The following is an 18,977-nucleotide window of genomic DNA, read 5'->3' as shown; positions in this document are numbered from 1 at the left end:
CCTCTCAGCAACTCTTGAACTCAATCTCCCTCTCAGCAACTCTCTATCCAGTCTCCCTCTCAGCAACTCTTTATCCAGTCTCCCTCCCAGCACCTCTCTATCCAGTCTCCTTCCCAGCACCTCTCTATCCAGTCTCCCTTTCAGCAACTCTCTATCCAGTCTCCCTCTCAGCAACTCTGCTTACTCAATCTCCCTCTCAGCAACTCTCTATTCAGTCTCCCTCCCAACACCTCTCTATCCAGTCTCCCTTTCAGCAACTCTCTATCCAGTCTCCCTCTCAGCAACTCTGCTAACTCAATCTCCCTCTCAGCCACCCTCCTAACTATATCTCCCTCTCAGCAACTCTCCTAACTCAGTCTTCCTCTCAGCAACTCTCCTAACTCAGTCTTCCTCTCAGCAACTCTCCTAACTCAGTCTCCCTCTCAGCAACTCTCTATCCAGTCTCCCTCTCAGCAACTCTCCTAACTCAATCTCCTTCTCTGCAACACACTATCCAGTATCACTCTCAGCAACTCTCCTAACTCAATCCCCCTCTCAGCAACTCTCCTAACTCAATCTCCTTCTCAGTAACTCTCCTAACTCAATCTCCCTCTCAGCAACTCTCTCTATCCAGTCTCCCTCTCAGCAACTCTCCTAACTCAATCTCCTTCTCTGCAACACACTATCCAGTATCACTCTCAGCAACTCTCCTAACTCAATCTCCTTCTCTACAACACACTATCCAGTATCACTCTCAGCAACTCTCCTAACTCAATCTCCCTCTCAGCAACTCTCCTAACTCAATCTCCCTCTCAGTAACTCTCCTAACTCAATCTCCCTCTCAGCAGCTCTCTCTATCCAGTCTCCTTCTCAGCAACTCTCCTAACTCAATCTCCTTCTCAGCAACTCTCCTAACTCAATCTCCTTCTCAGCAACTCTCCTAACTCAATCTCCTTCTCAGCAACTCTCCTAACTCAATCTCCTTCTCAGCAACTCTCCTAACTCAATCTCCTTCTCAGCAACTCTCCTAACTCAATCTCCTTCTCAGCAACTCTCCTAACTAAATCTCCCTCTCAGCAACTCTCCTAACTCAATCTCCATCCCAGCGACTCTCCTAACTCAATCTCCCTCTCAGCGACTCTCCTAACTCAATCTCCCTCTCAGCACAATCTCCCTCTCAGCAACTCACTCTCCAGTATCCCTTTCTGCAACTCTCCTAACTCAATCTCCCTCTCAGCAACTCTCCTAACTCAATCTCCCTCTCAGCAACTTTCCAAACTCAATCTCCCTCTCAGCAACTCTCCTAACTCAATCTCCCTCTCAGCAACTCTCTCTATCCAGTCTCCCTCTCAGCAACTCTCATAACTCAAAATCTCTCTCAGCAACTCTCCTAACTCAATCTCCCTCTCAGCAACTCTCTATCCAGCCTCCCTCTCAGCAACTCTCCTAACTCAATCTCCTTCTCAGCAACTCTCCTAACTCAATCTCCCTCTCAGCAACTCTCCTAACTCAATCTCCCTCTCAGCAACTCTGTTAACTCACTCTCCCTCCCAGCAACTCTCCTAACTATATCTCCATCCCAGCAACTCTCCTAACTCAATCTCCCTCTCAGCAAATCTCCTAACTCAATCTCCCTCTCAGCAACTCTCCTAACTCAATCTCCCTCTCAGCAACTCTCCTAACTCAATCTCCCTCTCAGCAACTCTCCTAACTCAATCTCCCTCTCAGCAACTCTCCTAACTCAATCTCCCTCTCAGCAACTTTCTATCCAGTCTCCCTTTCAGCAACTCTCCTACCTCAATCTCCCTCTCAGCAACTCTCTATCCAGTCTCCCTCTCAGCAACTCTTTATCCAGTCTCCCTTCCAGCACCTCTCTATCCAGTCTCCCTCTCAGCAACTCTCTATCCAGTCTCCCTCTCAGAAACTCTGCTAACTCAATCTCCCTCTCAGCAACCCTCCTAACTATATCTCCCTCTCAGCAACCCTCCTAACTATATATCTCTCTCAGCAACTCTCCTAACTCAATCTCCCTCTCAGCAACTCTCTATCCAGTCTCCCCCTCAGCAACTCTCCTAACTCAATCTCCCTCTCTGCAACACACTATCCAGTATCACTCTCAGCAACTCTCCAAACTCAATCTCCCTCTCAGCAACTCTCCAAACTCAATCTCCCTATCAGCAACTCTCCTAACTCAATCTCCCTCTCAGCAACTTTCTATCCAGTCTCCCTTTCAGCAACTCTCCTAACTCAATCTCCCTCTCAGCAACTCTCTATCCAGTCTCCCTCTCAGCAACTCTTTATCCAGTCTCCCTCTCAGCAACTCTTTATCCAGTCTCCCTTCCAGCACCTCTCTATCCAGTCTCCCTCTCAGCAACTCTCTATCCAGTCTCCCTCTCAGCAACTCTGCTAACTCAATCTCCCTCTCAGCAACCCCCCTAACTATATCTCCCTCTCAGCAACCCTCCTAACTATGTATCTCTCTCAGCAACTCTCCTAACTCAATCTCCCTCTCAGCAACTCTCTATCCAGTCTCCCCCTCAGCAACTCTCCTACCTCAATCTCCCTCTCTGCAACACACTATCCAGTATCACTCTCAGCAACTCTCCTAACTCAATCTCCCTCTCAGCAACTCTCCAAACTCAATCTCCCTCTCAGCAACTCTCCTAACTCAATCTCCCTCTCAGCAACTCTCTCTATCCAGTCTCCCTCTCAGCAACTCTCTCTATCCAGTCTCCCTCTCAGCAACTCTCTCTATCCAGTCTCCGTCTCAGCAACTCTCCTAACTCAATCTCCCTCTCAGCAACTTTCCAAACTCAATCTCCCTCTCAGCAACTCTCCTAACTCAATCTCCCTCTCAGCAACTCTCTATCCAGTCTCCCTCCCAGCACCTCTCTATCCAGTCTCCCTTTCAGCAACTCTCTATCCAGTCTCCCTCTCAGCAACTCTGCTAACTCAATCTCCCTCTCAGCCACCCTCCTAACTATATTTCCCTCTCAGCAACTCTCCTAACTCAGTCTTCCTCTCAGCAACTCTCCTAACTCAGTCTCCCTCTCAGCAACTCTCTATCCAGTCTCCCTCGCAGCAACTCTCCTAACTCAATCTCCTTCTCTGCAACACACTATCCAGTATCACTCTCAGCAACTCTCCTAACTCAATCTCCCTCTCAGCAACTCTCCTAACTCAATCTCCCTCTCAGTAACTCTCCTAACTCAATCTCCCTCTCAGCAACTCTCTCTATCCAGTCTCCCTCTCAGCAACTCTCCTAACTCAATCTCCTTCTCTGCAACACACTATCCAGTATCACTCTCAGCAACTCTCCTAACTCAATCTCCTTCTCTGCAACACACAATCCAGTATCACTCTCAGCAACTCTCCTAACTCAATCTCCCTCTCAGCAACTCTCCTAACTCAATCTCCCTCTCAGTAACTCTCCTAACTCAATCTCCCTCTCAGCAGCTCTCTCTATCCAGTCTCCTTCTCAGCAACGCTCATAACTCAATCTCCTTCTCAGCAACTCTCCTAACTCAATCTCCTTCTCAGCAACTCTCCTAACTCAATCTCCTTCTCAGCAACTCTCCTAACTCAATCTCCCTCTCAGCAACTCTCTTAACTCAATCTCCCTCTCAGCAACTCTCCTAACTCAATCTCCATCCCAGCGACTCTCCTAACTCAATCTCCCTCTCAGCGACTCCCCTAACTCAATCTCCCTCTCAGCACAATCTCCCTCTCAGCAACTTACTCTCCAGTATCCCTTTCAGCAACTCTCCTAACTCAATATCCCTCTCAGCAACTCTCCTAACTCAATCTCCCTCTCAGCAACTTTCCAAACTCAATCTCCCTCTCAGCAACTTTCCAAACTCAATCTCCCTCTCAGCAACTCTCCTAACTCAATCTCCCTCTCAGCAACTCTCTCTATCCAGTCTCCCTCTCAGCAACTCTCCTAACTCAATCTCCTTCTCAGCAACTCTCCTAACTCAATCTCCTTCTCAGCAACTCTCCTAACTCAATCTCCCTCTCAGCAACTCTGTTAACTCACTCTCCCTCCCAGCAACTCTCCTAACTCAATCTCCCTCTCAGCACAATCTCCCTCTCAGCAACTTACTCTCCAGTATCCCTTTCAGCAACTCTCCTAACTCAATCTCCCTCTCAGCAACTCTCCTAACTCAATCTCCCTCTCAGCAACTTTCTAAACTCAAAATCTCTCTCAGCAACTCTCCTAACTCAATCTTCCTCTCAGCAACTCTCTATCCAGCCTCCCTCTCAGCAACTCTCCTAACTCAATCTCCTTCTCAGCAACTCTCCTAACTCAATCTCCCTCTCAGCAACTCTCCTAACTCAATCTCCCTCTCAGCAACTCTTAACTCACTCTCCCTCCCAGCAACTCTCCTAACTATATCTGCATCCCAGCAACTCTCCTAACTCAATCTCCCTCTCAGCGACTCTCCTAACTCAATCTCCCTCTCAGCAACTCTCCTAACTCAATCTCCCTCTCAGCAACTGTCCTAACTCAATCTCCCTTTCAGCAACTCTTCTAACTCAATCTCCATCTCAGCAACTCTCCTAACTCAATCTCCCACTCAGCAACTCTCCTAACTCAATCTCCCTCTCAGCAACTCTCTATCCAGCCTCCCTCTCAGCAACCCTTCTAACTCAATCTCCCTCTCAGCAATTCTCTATCCAGTCTCCCTCTCAGCAACTCTCCTAACTCAATCTCCCTCTCAGCAACTATCCTAACTCGATCTCCCTCTCAGCAACTCTCCTAACTCGATCTCCCTCTCAGCAACTCTCTCTATCCAGTCTCCCTCTCAGCAACTCTAACTCAATCTCCCTCTCAGCAACTCTCCTAACTCAATCTCCCTCTCAGCAACTCTCCTAACTCAATCTCCCTCACCCCAACTTTCTATCCAGTCTCCTTCTCAGCAACTCTCCATCCAGTCTCCCTCTCAGCAACTCTTCTAACTCAATCTCCCTCTCAGCAACTCTCTATCCAGTCTCCCTCCCAGCACCTCTCTATCCAGTCTCCCCTTCAGCAACTCTCTATCCAGTCTCCCTCTCAGCAACTCTGCTAACTCAATCTCCCTCTCAGCCACCCTCCTAACTATATCTCCCTCTCAGCAACTCTCCTAACTCAGTGTTCCTCTCAGCAACTCTCCTAACTCAGTCTCCCTCTCAGCAACTCTCTATCCAGTCTCCCTCTCAGCAACTCTCCTAACTCAATCTCCTTCTCTGCAACACACTATCCAGTATCACTCTCAGCAACTCTCCTAACTCAATCTCCCTCTCAGCAACTCTCCTAACTCAATCTCCCTCTCAGTAACTCTCCTAACTCAATCTCCCTCTCAGCAACTCTCTCTATCCAGTCTCCCTCACAGCAACTCTCCTAACTCAATCTCCTTCTCTGCAACACACTATCCAGTATCACTCTCAGCAACTCTCCTAACTCAATCTCCCTCTCAGTAACTCTCCTAACTCAATCTCCCTCTCAGCAACTCTCCTAACTCAATCTCCCTCTCCTCAACTTTCTATCCAGTCTCCTTCTCAGCAACTCTCCATCCAGTCTCCCTCTCAGCAACTCTTCTAACTCAATCTCCCTCTCAGCAACTCTCTATCCAGTCTCCCTCCCAGCACCTCTCTATCCAGTCTCCCTTTCAGCAACTCTCTATCCAGTCTCCCTCTCAGAAACTCTGCTAACTCAATCTCCCTCTCAGCCACCCTCCTAACTATATCTCCCTCTCAGCAACTCTCCTAACTCAGTCTTCCTCTCAGCAACTCTCCTAACTCAGTCTCCCTCTCAGCAACTCTCTATCCAGTCTCCCTCTCAGCAACTCTCCTAACTCAATCTCCTTCTCTGCAACACACTATCCAGTATCACTCTCAGCAACTCTCCTAACTCAATCTCCCTCTCAGCAACTCTCTATCCAGTCTCCCTCTCAGCAACTCTCCTAACTCAATCTCCCTCTCTGCAACCCACTATCCAGTATCCCTCTTAGCAACACTCCTAACTCAATATCCCTCTCAGCAACTCTATTAAATCTCTCCCTCTCAGCAACTCTCCTAACTCAATCTCCCTCTCAGCAACTCTCCTAACTCATTCTCCCTCTCAGCAACTCTCCTAACTCAATCTCCCTCTCAGCAACTCTCTATCCAGTATCCCTTTCAGCAACTCTCTTAACTCTATCTCCCTCTCACCAACTCTCCTAACACACTCTCAGCAACTCCTTAACACTCTCTCTCTCTCTCTCTCTCTCTCTCTCTCTCTCTCTCTCTCTCTCTCTCTCTCTCTCTCTCTCTCTCTCTCAGCAACTCTCTTAACACTCTCCTTCTCAGCAACTCTCTCTCTCTTAGTACTTTTCAGATTTGTGTACAATTAATTGGAATGGCTAATCAGAACCCACTTCATCTATAACGGAAAGGAGAAATCTTAGAGTTGCGCAATCCTCGGCTTTAGCCAGGGGAGGTTATATCTCAAAGGCCCGTTCAAGAAATGGTAAAGACTAAAATTTTGAAAATTTTTCAAAATTTGGATGGAAAGGCAAGACTAGTCTCAAGAGAGAACTTGAATGTCTGATCAGTTTTCTGGTCAGTTAAGTTCTCTCATAAAGGACTGGTCTTGCGTTTCTATCCCAATTTTGAAAATGTTCAAAATTTTTAGTCTTTACCATTTCTTTAAGGGGCTATTGAGAAATAACCTCTCCTAGTTTAAACTCCAGGATTGCGTAACTTTAATTTCTCATTTCTGTTATAGATGAAACAACTTGTACTCTATATGTGAAAAACATTTACTGCCCTATTTAATCGTTCAACTTTCTTCTTGTAAAGAAGTAAGAGAAATATTGTTCATTTCTATGTAAATCTTTTTTGGATAAATAAAAATCTCGCCTTATTTACGGACGCTCTTTTATTTAAATTCTAAAAATAAAAATCTATAAGTAGGGGAAGGTTTCTGGTTAAATTTGAAAAAAAAATAATGATTTTTTTTATTGCTCTTGAAGCCTGCATTGCAATGCCCAAGGCGAGACTGTGTTCTCGACAGGAGACAGCCAATGAGATCTCTCTTCTTTGGAACTGTTGTTAAGTAGTGTTTCTAAGGTATCAGCTGATTATCGAGATGGAGAAAGCCTTTGCTTCGCCTGTGCTGTTCTCAATGCATTTGTTCTTTACTCTACCACTTCTCAAGAACTAAGCCACTCTCAGTTTGAGTATGTTGAAGAGTTATTCATGAAGTCTAAAGCCCTGTCCACACGATCGAGTATGCCCGACGGGGAAACTGTGATACCAGGCCACAATAGTTAGTGAAAATGACGGTTGAGGACGTCAGAAGCGTGAAAACCACAGACAGGGATCTGGCATCATACAGTGTTGCCAGATGCCCCTGCCTTTAGTTTTCCCGCTTCTGACGTCATCAACCCTCATTTTCACTAACTATTGTGGCCTGGTATCACAGTTTGGCCGTCGGGCATGCTTGATTGTGTAGACGGCTTTAGGGAGGTAGCATAAGGTTAAATACTAAAATATAAGCCTAAAGTTTACGCTTACTCTTGTAGGTATGACTATTTATGCATGGCAAAAGCTTGCCTGTCATACCCCATGAAATATGGCGAGCTAACACGTAGAGTTTTCTATGCAGAACTCTGTACTAAAACCCAAGCAGTGGCCAGAAGAGCAAGTTCAGATATTCATTGAATAATATGAGAAACTCTACGGGTTTAAACCATACTGTTTAAGCATTCTGATTTCCCATTTTCTTTTTGAGATTTCACACAGTAGAAGCCCAAGTCTTAGGGAAAATGACAACTTGAAAATCATAGAAAACAGAAATATACACTCGAACCAAGATGGATGTATTCTTGAACGTGTTAGCCATTGAAAACCTAACTTCCTAACTGACTGAATAATTGATTTAAGATATAATTGGATAATTTACTCGAATATTACTCAACTTTTTTAACTATTTCATTGACATCGGTTTTCTTCTACACGAGAAAAATCATTCTAGCACAATTAACTATATATGATAAAATTATTAAATTCTCACAAGAAACTATGTGCAGAAATAACTAAGTTCTCACAAGAAACTATATGCAAAAATGATTTAAATCTCACAAGAAACTATATGCAAAAATTATTTAAATCTCACAAGAAACTATATGCAAAAATAACTAAATTCTCACAAGAAACTATATGCAAAAATAATTTAAATCTCACAAGAAACTATATCCTAAAATAACTAAATTCTCACAAGAAGCTATATGCAAAAATAATTTAAATCTCACAAGAAACTATATGCAAAAATAATTAAACTTTCACAAGAAACTATATGCAAAAATAACTAAATTCTCACTAGATAAATATGATTTAATCACTATATTCTCGCTAAAAAAAATTAAATATTTAAATGATTAAATGACTAGATTCTCACATAAAAACTTTGGAAAAAATACTAAAATCTTAACAAACCTATATGGGAAAATAACTAAATCCTCAGAATGGCTATACAGGAAAGATGGCTAAATTCATACAAAAAAAAAATATGAGAAATTGACTAAATAAAAACTAAATGGGAAAACAACTTAACGCTCAATTTATCATGATAAATATCAAGGGACTTCAACGCTCAATTTAACTTAGTAAATATCAAAGGACTTCAACGTTCGATTTAACTTAGTAAATATCAAGGGACTTCAACGCTCGATTTAACTTAGTAAATATCAAGGGACTTCAATGCTCGATTTAACTTAGAAAATATCAAGGGACTTCAATGCTTTGATTTACCTTAGTAAATATCAAGGGACTTTATAGTTTGATTTACCTTAGTAAATATCAAGGGACTTCAACGCTCGATTTAACTTAGTAAATATCAAAGGACTTTGACGCTTGATTTAACTTAGTAAATATCAAGGGATTTTAACGCTTGATTCACCATCGTGAATATCAAAGGACTTTGACGCTTGATTTAACTTAGTAAATATCAAAGGACTTTAACGCTCGATTTAACTTAGTAAATATCAAAGGACTTCAACACTCGATTTAACTTAGTAAATATCAAGGGACTTCAACGCTCGATTTAACTTAGTAAATATCAAGGGACTTCAATGTTCGATTTAACTTAGAAAATATCAAGGGACTTCAATGCTTTGATTTACCTTAGTAAATATCAAGGGACTTTAAAGTTTGATTTACCTTAGTAAATATCAAGGGACTTCAACGCTCGATTTAACTTAGTAAATATCAAAGGACTTTAACGCTTGATTTAACTTAGTAAATATCAAGGGATTCTAACGCTTGATTTAACTTAGTAAATATCAAAGGACTTTAACGCTCGTTTTAACTTAGTAAATATCAAAGGACTTTAACGCTCGATTTAACTTAGTAAATATCAAAGGACTTTAACGCTCGATTTAACTTAGTAAATATCAAAGGACTTTAACGCTCGATTTAACTTAGTAAATATCAAAGGACTTTAACGCTCGATTTAACTTAGTAAATATAAAAGGACTTTAACGCTCGATTTAACTTAGTAAATATCAAAGGACTTTAACGCTCAATTTTACTTAGTAAATATCAAAGGACTTTAACGCTCGATTTAACTTAGTAAATATCAAAGGACTTTAACGGACTTTAACGCTCGATTTAACTTAGTAAATATCAAGGGACTTTAACGCTTGATTTAACTTGGTAAATATCAAAGGACTTTAACTCTCGATTTAACTTAGTAAATATCAAAGGATTTTAACGCTTGATTTAACTTAGTAAATATCAAAGGACTTTAACGTTCAATTTAACTTGGTAAATATCAAGGGATTTTAACGCTCGATTTACTTTCGTGAATATCAAGGGACTTTAACGCTTGATTTAACTTAGTAAATATCAATGGACTTTAACGCTTGATTTAACTTCGTAAATATCAAAGGACTTTAACGCTTGATTTAACTTGGTAAACATCAAAGGACTTTAACGCTTGATTTAACTTGGTAAACATCAAAGGACTTTAACGCTTGATTTAACTTAGTAAATATCAAATAACTTTAACGCTTGATTTAACTTAGTAAATATCAAGGGATTTTAACGCTTGATTCACCATCGTGAATATCAAAGGACTTTGACGCTTGATTTAACTTAGTATATATCAAGGGATTTTAACGCTCGATTTACCTTCGTGAATATCAAAGGACTTTACCGCTCAATCTAACTTAGTAAATATCAAGGGATTTTAACGCTTGATTCACCATCGTGAATATCAAAGGACTTTGACGCTTGATTTAACTTAGTAAATATCAAGGGATTTTAACGCTTGATTCACCATCGTGAATATCAAAGGACTTTGACGCTTGATTTAACTTAGTATATATCAAGGGATTTTAACGCTCGATTTACCTTCGTGAATATCAAAGGACTTTACCGCTCAATCTAACTTAGTAAATATCAAGGGATTTTAACGCTTGATTCACCATCGTGAATATCAAAGGACTTTGACGCTTGATTTAACTTAGTAAATATCAAGGGATTTTAACGCTTGATTCACCATCGTGAATATCAAAGGACTTTACCGCTCAATCTAACTTAGTAAATATCAAGGGATTTTAACGCTCGATTTACTTAGTAAATATCAAGGGTTTTTAAAGCTTGGTTAACCTTAAATATCAAGGGAATTTAACGCTCTATTTAACTTCGTAAATATCAAGGGATATCTGCACTAGATCTTTTTATCCTGAGGCTAGAGGTCAATATATATCATAATAAGCTATATTGGGCTCCTAAAGATAAGAAATAGGCTACTCCCGAATGACTTATCACTTATGAATGACTTTTTTATTTATCTCATTAGTTTGATATTCTAAACTTAATTTATTTAATCATATTAGGTTCCAATTTTTTACTCGTTGAATATCAACAGTATTTTACTAAATATTTTAAGTTTAACAATTAATTACGTTTTATTAAAGTACCTTTTGACCAACTTATGAATGTAGACTTGGCATTGTTGATCATAAATATTTAGCAAAATTTAGCAAAGTTGAATATACGATTTGCTTACTCTTTCAACAATCTTTGGCTTCTTAAATTTTCTATTTTAGTATATCTAACATTTTTCACGACGTTTCTTTTTACTAGATTTAATTTCAAATGGACTATACGGGTTTTTAAAAAGTTTTATTTGCAATTTTTCTCTGTTCTTTTTACATTTTCTATTTGCATTTTTTAAAAAAGTTTTCTTTGCAATTTTACTAAATTGCTCCATATGCTATTCGTATCTGCAATTCTACTGTACTGATCTTGTTAAGTTTTATTTGCAATTTTACTGTAGATATCTATGACTTGCAATTTTTCTGTTCCTTTTACTATTTTTATTTTCAATTTTACTGTACTGATTTTTTACTAATTTGGCCATTTTGCTGTATACCGTTTCAATTGTTTTGCAAATTTTACTGTAAAGTTCCTTAGTTATTTCTATCAGCAATTCTACTGTACTGATTTTTTTTGTAATTTCTGCAATTTTACTGTACGGATATTTTTATCATTTGAGCTTTTAGACTAAACTCTTAATTTAACTACCATTGCCATGCTAACTTTAATTATCAAGATTAATATTAGATTTCAGTTTTTACTGGAATAACTTATCAAAATTAAATTTTAATTGCTTTTTTTATTACTCATTTTTACTAGATTTAAAATTTCATTATCGACTAATACTTGGAAAATTAGAATTAGTTAATTTTTTAGTTTTGATATTTTGTCTGATTCCATGATTTATTCTATACTTAGAATATTCATCTATATTCTCAGATGTCTTTGAACTCAAATTTTACAGGAATTTCATAAAAACCAAGAACAAAATTCAATTATTTTACTCAAAATAACAAGCCATACTCATGGTTTTTCATAAAACAATACAATTAGTAACATCAACACACACCACCACCACATCATAGGAAGACGAAGAACATTTAGATCATCCTAAGGCCTGAGGACATCATTGTATGTAACACAGGGTTGCACGGTTGGCCTTTTTCAGGCCAAACCCCTTAATTGTGACCTTTTTCCGTGCCAAATATCTTAATTTGGCCTTTTTGAAATTGCTTGGCCATAAATGCTATATTTTGTCCTTTTTCTACTAATGGTTTGCCCTTTTAAAACTACCGCTGTTTAAAAGTTGGCCTTTTTTTTTTTAGAAAACCTGGCAACCCTGATTGGCAGTCCAAAATGTGCACGCAAAACTTCTATCCATCCGACTCATTCTTCCTTATCAGAGGGAAAAAAGTGATCAATAGGCTAATTTAGGTTTTGAGGTATGAAAAAGGTCTTCCAAAATTAATCTTATTATCGGGTAATTAGAGTAACATGGCCCACCTTCAAACTTAAGTTTTTTCTTAAATTTCTAACCTAATTTTTACATTTAACATTTACGTAATGCGCTGAATAAGTCATTTAAATCAAAGTTGAACATTCTCAAACCTTGACATGCCAGATCAGAATTTATCACTACGCTATGCATTTATGGGCTACATTTCCATTCAGACTTGCCTTTAAAACACCAATGCTAAACTAATTTATCAATAAAAGAGTGCATTGCAAAATCATACTTGAGTATTGTAAAAATAAACACGAGTGCATTTACACAAATGCATTGCACAGAAACACCAGAGGAATCCTATTATTATTAATTGCTATGCTACAACCCTAGTTAGAAAAGCAGGATGCTATAAGCCCGGGGGGGCCCAACAGGGAAAATAGCCCAGTGAGGAAAGGAAACAGGAAAAATAAAATATTTCAAGAAAAGTAACATTAAAATCTTTTCTATGTTAACTATGAAAACTTTAACAAGTTGGAAGAGAAATAAGACAATAGTTTGCCCAAGTGTACCCTCAAGCAAGAGAACTAACCTCGTGAATTTATCAAACCATCATGAACAGTAAGGAATAGTACAAAACTCAGCGCACTAAAAAAACACTTATTGAGAATCATTACAAAACTAAGGAAAATGTCGCAGAACTACACATTTGCAATAGTTTCCAATAAGAATCCTTAGTCACAACTTCTTCCGCCTGTTGAAATTGAAGCAATTTTTTAAACCTATGGAATCGTTTTAGATTCTACAGCACCATAATGTTGTACAACTATCTTTTTCGATAAATTTCACTTGTTCTTTCTAGGTCAAAGGCTTAAGTATTATACTTTCTTATCTACAGTAATTGCAGACGATATTATAAATTAGTAGGGTTTCTCTCACACGGATGACTAAATTCAGCCATCTTGGTATTTATTCTTCCTATTTCATTTACAATAATGAATGAAGGCTTAAAATCATTACGACAGAGCCACCCATTGGTAGGCCTATTTTCGAGATGGTGGCATGTGTTTAATATAACCAAAAGTAGAGTTCCTCACGGTCAGAGGGCTTATTTTGCAATATTAAGATTTTCTATACTCATTTTTTTTTTAATGCGGCGCATTTGCATAGACTCGAAGAGGTGCCCTTTCAGCTCTGAAAACTTTCCTGCTATCTGATTGCTTAGAATTTTTTTTTCCAGCCAATCAACGATCAGGAAACTTTTCCGAGCGAAAATGGCACCCCTGCGAGTCAGTGCAAATCGGCCTCACTAAAAAGAATCGACTATAGGATTATTTTTTACTTTAGACATCTGTTAGAATATAATGAATAAATATTTGTTTTTTTATTACCGTTAATATAAGCATGGATAGTATTCTGGCAATTACAAATTCTGCTCCAGAGAAAACATTCTTACCAAAGTTTTACAGGTTACGTTAGTCTACATTAAAGTCTACCTTATGAAGTTGGTCGAAAGAACATTGTAAGAACAACCATCAGTTAATTACAATCAAATATAAAATGCCAAAATGAATTTTTCAACATCAAAGAATTTAAAAGTCATTCATTATAGATCCTATTAAAACCTACAGAATTCTAACGTGAAAAATTCGACTAATAAAAACACTAATCAATCAATGGTTAACACGTTCAAAAATATTATCCACCTTAGCAATGTCTATTGTATCTTTCAGTTTTCTATGATTCATACAGAAGTCACCTTTTTCTATATGGAATCTCAAAAGAATATCGAAAACAGAATGCAGAAATGGTGTAAAAACCTTAAAAATCTCATAGTTATTCACATCAATATCAACTTTAACACTTTTGACCTCAGACTTGAATTTTGGTCGAGTTCTGTAAAGGAAAATTCTACAGGTTAACTACACAAGATCATGGGATATTAACAGACATAGCAATAGTCATAGCCAAAGGAGTAAAACAAAGACTTCAGCTTATTTTTAGCAGTAACCTCATACCACCTCCTTCAAGACCTCATGAACATTCTCTTCAACATACCCAAGCTGAGTGGGGCTTAGTTCTCAAGAAGTGGCAGAGAAAAGAACAAATGCATTGAGAACAGCACAGGCGAAGCAAGGGCGTTCCCTATCTCGGTAATCAGCTGATATCTTAGAAAAAAACTACTTAACAATCAGTTCCAAAGAAGAGAGATCTCATTGGCTGCCTCCTGTCGAGAACACAGTCCCGCCACTGGGCATTGCAATGCAGACTCCAAGGAGCCCTTTATTTTTTTTTTTTTTTAATCTTTCCAAATTATCTATCTACACAGTGTACATATAAAAACTTCTGTATATCAACTTCTATGTCTAAATTTTCAGCGAAATAGAAACTTTCATTTGAATTTTCTGAAAATTTAGAAAACTGCTTCTGTTCTCCCCTTGTCCCTAACACTAAGACAACCTATATTTCCATAAATAGATTAAAAAAAATCACAGCTCTTATAAAACGCTAAATATATAAAAATTTACTTTTAAATTCACTTTTTATAAAGTATAAACTCCTACGCCAACAACGAAAGCAGAGTTTTTCTAGTCCACTGCAGGACAAAGGCCTCAGACATGTTTTGGGTTGCCCTGACTAGTACAGCTTTTGCTGCTCATGGTGATACGCAAACCCTTTCACCACGTTAAGGTCTCCCCACTCCAGAGGGAATCTTATACTGATTTGCTTATACCTAATTTCCTATTCAAGTAACCCAAGACCTTATCATAAACAGTATAAGTAGTACTTAAGTTTTAATTGTGAATTATTCATTAACGAGGGTAACGTAGTTATGTAAGGTGCGTAAGGCAATTATATCAAATTATTCATGCTTTGAGTTACCTAAAACCTACATTACTTTATTAGTTAAGTGTATGATGCGTCGTAGATAAATTGCTAAAGGTTTAAATTGGAAATTCTTATGCCTTTCAAGCAAAAAATGCCCCTGGTTTTTATAAATATTTAAAATCAAATTCTTATGCTTTGAATGCAAAAATATCATTAAGCCTTATAAAAATTTAAAAACAAAATCTTAAGCCTTGAATGCAAAAATACCTCAAAGTCTTTATTATAAAGATTTAACCTTAAATTCGTAAGCCTTGAATGCAAAAATAAATTAAGACTATTATGAAGATATAAAATCAAATTCTTCAGCCTTGAAAGTAAAAATATCACTAAAGATTTGGTTATATGAAAACGTAAAAACCAAATACTTGTGCCCATGAAACTATCAGTTACGATTAAATATGTAATATTTAATTATGCACTCTCTCCTAAAGTTTACTTAGTGTTAAATAACAGTGTTCGTTTTACTAAGTTTTTTAAATTAAATATTGATTGATCTATCAAATTCAAAATTAGGATACATCGCACGAGCAGATTTTGATTAATTAATTATTTGAAAAATCCAGCGAATACTTTTTATAAGCTGACATTTGTAAAAAATTACTAAATACTAAAGATATATATATATACAATATAGAACTTGGCATTTTGAAATACCTCGTACTTAGATTACTATAGTTATAGCATACTATAAAGGATTAACAATGTTAAAATTGTAAATTTTGATAATGTAGTTTAACATTAAATTTGGCTAGCTATACTAACGTTAACCCATGAGAACAGAACAGTAAGTTGAAATACAGAAGTTTTTTCACAATAAATTCAATAAATTTGCAAAACAATCATAATTAAACAAAATATACAATTAACCTATTTCAAGACACTGCAACACTAGAAACTATGAAGCCTAAATTCCAGAGTCATTTGCGTTCATGAATAAACTAGAAAATATATTTAAAACTGCAAAAAATATATTTACTAAACCAACTACTTTATTATACTCTACTTTGGCTACCTACGTAATTATAATTAAGCTCATATTTATAACTTTGGCCAAATCTGAAATCATAGCTAATTTTTACCTTCTGGCGAATCTTTGAAATCATAGGTAATTTTTACTCTGCCCAATCTTCGGGATCATAACTCATTTTTACTCTACTTTGGCCAGCCTTTGAAATCATGGCTAATTTTATGGCTAATTTTTACTCAACTTTAGCCAATCTTTAAAATTAATACTATTTTTTTTACTCTACTTTGGCCAATCTTTAAAATAATGGCTAATTTTTACTCTACCATGGCCAATCTTTGAAATTATAACTCATTTTTACTCTATGGCCAATCTTTAAAATTATAGTTCATTTTGACTCTGGTCAATCTTTGAAATCATAGTTAATTTTTTTTACTCTACTTTGGCCAATCTTTGAAATTATGGATCATTTTTACTCTATTTGGCCAATCTTTATAATTAGAGCTAATTTTTACTCTACTCTAGCCAGTCTTTAAAATTATAGTCCATTTTTACTCTACTTTGTACAATGTTTAAAATTATAGTTCATTTTTACTCTACTTTGGCCAATCTTTGAAATCATGGCTAATTTTTACTCCACCTTGGCCAATCTTTGAAATTGTAGCTCATTTTTACTCTATTTTAGCCAATCTTGGAAATTATAGTTCATTTTTACTCTACTTTGGCCAATCTTTAAAATTATAGCATATTTTTACTTTAGCCAACTGAAATTACAGTAGTACATCAAAACGGCAGATCATTTAAAAGACATTCTTAAATAAAATCCTGATTCTCTAAATACCAACTTTTAATCAATTTTGGTACCCTAAATTTACCCCTTCTTTACTATCCAACTTGAATTGCCTAAGTATGCATTGCCCAACTTAACTCTTGAACTTATGTAACTTCAATTTGCCTTCGTATTCTTTGTTCCAATATATCAGCATCTCGAGAAAATGACACACATTTTCAATTTAAGTATTCCCATCAGAAAAATAATTACTTTAAATTAATGTACCCCCTAACTTCAAGGACCCCCTAACTTCAAGGACCCCCTAACTTCAAGGACCCCCTAACTTCAAGGACCCCCTAACTTCAAGGACCCCCTAACTTCAAGGACCCCCTAACTTCAAGGACCCCCTTAAATTAAAGTATCCCTAAATTCAAGTACCCTCATCTTGACAAAAGCAAACATTGAATTTAAGTACTCCCATCTGAAAAATAATGCCTACTTTAAATTTAAGAAATTCCATCTCACAAAAAATATTAACTTTAAAAGGAAGTACCCCGATCTCGACAAAATGATACTTTAAATCTAAGGATCCCCAACTAGCCAAAATATCTACTTTAAATTTAAGTACCCCCATCTCGATAAATTAATATCTAATTTAAATTTAAGTTTTCCCATCTCGAGAAAACAATACCTACTTTAAATTTAAGTACCCCAATCTCGACAAATTGATACCTAATTCAAATTTAAGTATTCCCATCTCGGGAAAAAATATACCTACTTTAAATTTAAGTACTTCCATCTCGACAAAACTTAAATTTAAGTATTCTAATCACTGCAAAATAGCTATTTTAAGGCCATATAATTATATATAAATGCCTCGGTGAGAACTACATTCTAATGTTAAATTGTTAAATGAACATTAATCAAATGAGAAACTACTTTAGGCAGTAAACACTTAGCTATCAGTTTCATCCTCTTTGTGCCTAAATACCTTTTGTCACAGGTAAAAGCCAATATGCAGTGTCTTGACATAGGAAAAAACAGTAAAAAATAATGTTACAATTTTTTTACACTTCCAAAAGACAATAGTTTTAAGCAATTTGAAAAAATAAATGTTAAATACTGATTAAATTCTATCAAAATAAACATGGAACCAAAAAAAAAAATAGATTTATAAATTCTTCAAAAAATGGAAATTATGGACCAAAATAAATTTATAGATTTAAAAAAATGGAAATTATAGTTTTGAATATTGAATAAATTTAGTTATCAAAATGAACATGGAAAAAATAATTAAATCTTATCAATACTAAAAATACTTTACGATGTCAAATCTATCGTTTCCAAACTAGTTTGTTAAAAAAGAATGGAAATTATAATGTTAAATTGGAAATTATAATGTTAAATATCGACTAAATTAAATGATCAAAATGAACATGGAACCAATATCAATTGAATTTTATCAATACTTCAAATACTTTATGGTGTCAAAGTCATCGTTTCCAAACTCTTCAAGCTTGTGAAATCATAAAAACTAAAGATTTATAAGGGGATTTTAAATCCAAAACTGCGTAACTTATTAAATACTGAGGAAATAAATTTCCTAATCAAAGTCCCTTAAGTAAGCCTCTCCAAATTTCCTACAATGATAATCATTAACCTAGCCAAAATTATTACTTGGTTTGTGCTTATCTATGAAAAATATCAAATGATTAAGAAAAAACGCATGCGAGAATTTTTATCGGAAGAATTTCTTGATAACTTCAAAAAACTTGATCAGAACTATGAAATTTAAACTATCTTGATACTGGACTGAAACACATTTATTTTTACTACTGAACGAACAAATATAAAACCAGATATTGGCGTAAATGTATATCAAAATCGTGACTTTACTTTATATCAAATTATGAACAGGCAAAATGCCTTTTGACATACTAAACTGTTTCAGTAAAATGTTACCCTTAAACTACTTTGAAATAATTATACCTATTATAAGTTAAATGATACTAAACTGCTTTGAACATCAATCTACGTGATTTCAGATTCAATGTTAACACTATTTCAAAGTTATCTTGAGTTTT

General features: G+C 36.6%; 1 long non-coding RNA gene across 1 annotated transcript; it reads right to left on the bottom strand.

The window, feature by feature from the left end:
* Positions 1-14,550: 14,550 nt before the first annotated feature.
* Positions 14,551-18,032, bottom strand: LOC137621638 (uncharacterized). The gene is made up of 2 exons (XR_011040266.1): positions 17,585-18,032; positions 14,551-17,502 (listed from the first exon to the last, which is right to left on the bottom strand). It is a non-coding gene; the product is annotated as an uncharacterized lncRNA (long non-coding RNA).
* Between the last annotated feature and the right edge of the window lie 945 nt (positions 18,033-18,977).

The sequence above is a fragment of the Palaemon carinicauda genome, chromosome 28 (genome assembly GCF_036898095.1).
Source record: "Palaemon carinicauda isolate YSFRI2023 chromosome 28, ASM3689809v2, whole genome shotgun sequence".
In the NCBI taxonomy this organism is placed as follows: Eukaryota; Metazoa; Arthropoda; class Malacostraca; order Decapoda; family Palaemonidae; genus Palaemon; species Palaemon carinicauda.
Note: the sequence above shows the minus strand (reverse complement) of the source record. Positions and strands in the feature narration are given on the sequence as shown.